Raw genomic sequence first — 4,355 nt, forward strand, 5'->3', positions numbered from 1 at the left:
GTGTAATGTATAAAATGGAATATTATTCAACCATAAAAAGGAAATCCTACAACTTGTGACAATATGGATGGAACTTGAGGGTACTATGCTAAGTGAAATAAATCAGACAGAAAAACAAATATTAATACTCTATGATCTTAGGGTCTTACTCATACATGTAGAATCTAAAAAAGCTGTACTCATAGAAACAGAGACAGATGTAATGTACAGCATGATGACATAGTTAATAATATTGTACAATACAATAATACTGTATTGTATATTGGAAAGTTGCTAAGAGAGTAGATCCTAAAAGTTTCCATCACCAGAAACAAAACTTTTGTAACTATATATGGTGATGGATGTTAACTTGACTTACTGTGATAATCATTTTGCAGTAGATACGAATATTGAATTTTTATGTATTACACCTGTAACTAATGTAATGTTATGTCAATTATATCTCAATAAAAATTAATTAATTAATTACAAAGAAACAAGGAGCAGAATGGCGATGGCCAGGGGCTGGGGGATGAGGGATATGAGAAGATGTTGGTCAAGGGTACAAACAGCTATAAAAATGAGTAAGTTCAAGAATCTAATATATAATGTGATTACAGTTAATAATACTGTAGTGTATAATTGAAATTTACTAACAGAGTGGATCTGAAATGTTCTCACCACAGTTAATAATACTGTAGTGTATAATTGAAATTTACTAACAGAGTGGATCTGAAATGTTCTCACCACAAAAAAAATGGCAACTATGTGAGGTGATGGATGTGTTAACTAACTTTATTGTGGTAGTCATTTAAAAATATATACATATAGCTTTTCCATTCTGCTGCCATCGCTGAAGAACCAGCAGCCAAAATTCAACATTTTTGTGACTTCTGACCAGAGCAAGAACGGTAAAAGGCATTTCAATGTACCTTCCCATATTCACAGGAAGATTATGTCTTCTCTTTCCAAAAAGCTGAGACAGAAGTAAAATGTTCAATCCATGCCCATCCGAAAGGATGATAAAATTCAAGTTGTACGAGGATATTACAAAGGGCAGCAAATTGGCAAAGTAGTCCAGGGTTACAGAAAGAAATAAGTCATCTACATCGAGCCAGTGCAGTGGAAGAAGGCTAATGGCACAACTGTTCAGGGGGGCATTCACCCCAGCAAGGTGATTATCACTAGACCAAAGCTGGATGAAAACCGTAAAAAGACCCTTAAATGGAAAGCCAAATCTCGCTAAATAGGAAAGGAAAATGGCAAATATAAGGAAGAAACAATTGAGAAGATGCAGGTATAAAGTAATCTTATGTACGTACAGCTTTCATTAAAAACTGTTAAGATGAAAATACGAGTGTGTGTGTGTGTGTGTGTGTATTAAATCATGTTATACACTTTAAGTTTGTTCAATTTTGTTTGTCAATTATATCTCAATAAAGCCAGTGGGTTATGTCATTATTAAAATAGTCAAAGTTCTCACTAGGCCAAGGCCCTCCCTGACCTCACCTCCTCCCTGACTCCCATGCTTTTCAGCCACATGGGTCTCTTCCTTGAATTTCTGCACAGCCTACCTCCAGGCCTTTGCAGTGTCTGTTCTCTCTGCCTGGAATGCCCTTCCCTACGTGACTCACTTGCTAATTTACTTCAGATCTTGATCATAACCTCAGAGAGGCCCTCCTTGACCCCCTTCCCTAAAATGATGCTCCCACACTTTGCTATTCTCTCCCCTGCTTTATTTTTCTTCACAGCCCATGTTGCATTCTGATAAATGCTTATCTGGTTGTTGTCACACTTCCCCTAGGAATGTGAGCTCCATGAGGGCAGAGATTTGTCTTGCTCACTGTGGAATCTCCAGCCCATGGCACAGGGAACATTTCTATCCACCTCATTTTTAAAATGCATTTGACAGTAAATTGCAAAAATGAGGTCTGACCATTAAGTTCTTGAACTCATCCTAGAACTAGTGCTACATACCTCATTGTTGAATATCACTATGGTCACCTTCGAAATACTCCTCTTGGGAAGCTATGCACTGATGCCTGCACGTAGTCCATCCTTCAAAGCAATTTTGGAACTCTGTTTTTGGAATGGCCATCAGAGCTGTTGTTATGTTACCTTTGGTGTCTTCCTTTCAATATTTCCTTTATCTTCGGGTAAAGAAAGAAGTCATCGGGAGCCAGATCAGGTGAGTAGAGAGGGTGTTCCAACACAGTTATTTGTTTACTGGCTAAAACCTCCCTCATAGACAGTGCCGTGTGAGCTGGTGCATTGTCGTGATACAGGAGCCATGAATTGTTGGCCAAAAGTCCAGGTCATCTAACTTTTTCACGCAGTCTTTTCAGCACTTCCAAATAGTAAACTTGGTTAACTGTTTGTCCAGTTGGTACAAATTCACAATGACTAATTTCTCTGATATCAAAAAAGTTTAGCAACATTGTTTTGACTCTTGATTTGGACTGACAGAATGTTTTTGGTCGTGAATTGGCTGACTTCCATCGTGCACTTTGATGCTTTGTTTCAGGGTCGTGTTGGTATACCCATGTTTCATCACCAATGATAACATTGTCCAAAACATCATCTTGCCTCTTCCAAAGATCTTGGCAAACTTCTGCTCTCCTTTGTTTTTGTTCATCAGTGAGCTCCACCAGGACCATTTTTGCAAACACCTTTCTCATGCCAAGATTTTCAGTTAAGATTTTCCTAACTGGGGGTGAATGGGTGCCTCAGTTGGTTAGAGCGTGAGTTCTGGGCAACGGGGCTGCTAGTTCGATTCCCAAATGGGCTAGCGAGCTGCGCCCTCCGCAACTAGAATGAAGTCAATGAGTTGCCTCTCAGCTCCCGGGTGGCCAGATGGCTCAGTTGGTTGGAGCGTGGGCTTTCAACCACAATGTTGCGGATTGGACTCCTCGACTCCTCGACTCCCACAGGGATGGTGGGCTCTGCCTGCAACTAAGATTGAACACAGCACCTTGAGCTGAGCTGCCACTGAGCTCCCGGATGGCTCAGTTGCTTGGAGCGTGTCCTCTCAACCACAAGGGGTTGCCGGTTCGACTCCCACCAGGGATGGTGGGCTGCGCCCCCTGCATCCAACAATGGCAACTGGAGCTGAGCTGCGCCCTCCACAACTAAAATTGAAAGGACATCTTGACTTGGGTGGAGCTGATGAGTCCTGGGAAAAACACACTACTGTTCCCCAGTAAAAAGTCCTGGAAATACACACTGTTCCCCAATAAGGTCCTTTTCCCTTCCCCAATAAAATCTTTAAAAAAAAAAGATTTTCCTAACTATTTCTCTATCGATGTTTACTTGGTCTGCTATGCTTTTCACCATCAGCCGATGATTTTGATGCACAATTCGATGAATTTTTGCAATATTTTGGTCAGTTCTGCTCATTACTGGCTGCCCTGACCTCTCTTCGTCAGTAATGCATTCTCTCCCCTCAGAAAAACGTTTAATCCATTTATACACTGCTGTTTTCTTCATGACGTTATCCCCATAAACTTGGACTAACATGTCCCCGATTTCCCTTGCACTCTTGCCAAGTTTAACAAGACATTTAATGTTTGTTCGTTGCTCTAATTCAAACTCAGACATTCTCGTGACAGCCGAGACTCCCATGTACAAAACACATAGGGGCATGAAAATGGACACATAGCAGAACCAACACTCAGCCACTGGATCTGCAAGGAGCAGGATACACAATCCCACCAGAGGGAGACCCCAATGCAAGTACACAGAGACACACAGATGAGATGCAAAAAAAATCAAGGGCACCTTGTCAGCTGTTGTCACCACAGTCACCACGTGCAACGAACTGAATGTTCACTAACCCAGGACATCTTCCCTCTAGTCTAGTAAGTGGATTCTATTCTCATTCCCATCTTACAGATGGACAAACTGAGGTCCAGGGAGGCCAGTCACTTCCAAGGTCACATGGTTCCTGGTAGGGCTGGGTTCCCAGCCTGGGTCTTTAGGCACCCCCGTGGGTGGCTCCCACAGAACAAGCTGTGGTCCTGTTTCTGCACCCAGGTGTGTCTTTTTTGCGTGAAGCTCTGGTCTCCCAGGAGTACCCTGAGTATACCCCAGGGATGCCCACCTAGCAGGTGTTCTCCTGGTTCTGGTTTCTGAGGTTTCTCCAGGAATGGAGTTCCTGACCCAGCTTGTCTTCTGAATATGTCCTGTGGGCTGGCAGCGTGTCCCTGCGTGTCTTCTCCTGTCCCAGCCTCTGTGCTTCCATGACATCTGAGTGTGTGTGTGTGTGTGTGTGTGTGTGTGTGTGTGTCCTTGTCTGAGGAGGAGCTGTGAGTGCGAGGGGAGTGCCGGGCTGGGGCTGGGCTAGGGGTGGAGGCCCGGGAGGGGGGGCTCACACAGGC

This window comes from Rhinolophus hipposideros, assembly GCF_964194185.1.
Source record: "Rhinolophus hipposideros genome assembly, chromosome: 21".
In the NCBI taxonomy this organism is placed as follows: domain Eukaryota; kingdom Metazoa; phylum Chordata; class Mammalia; order Chiroptera; family Rhinolophidae; genus Rhinolophus; species Rhinolophus hipposideros.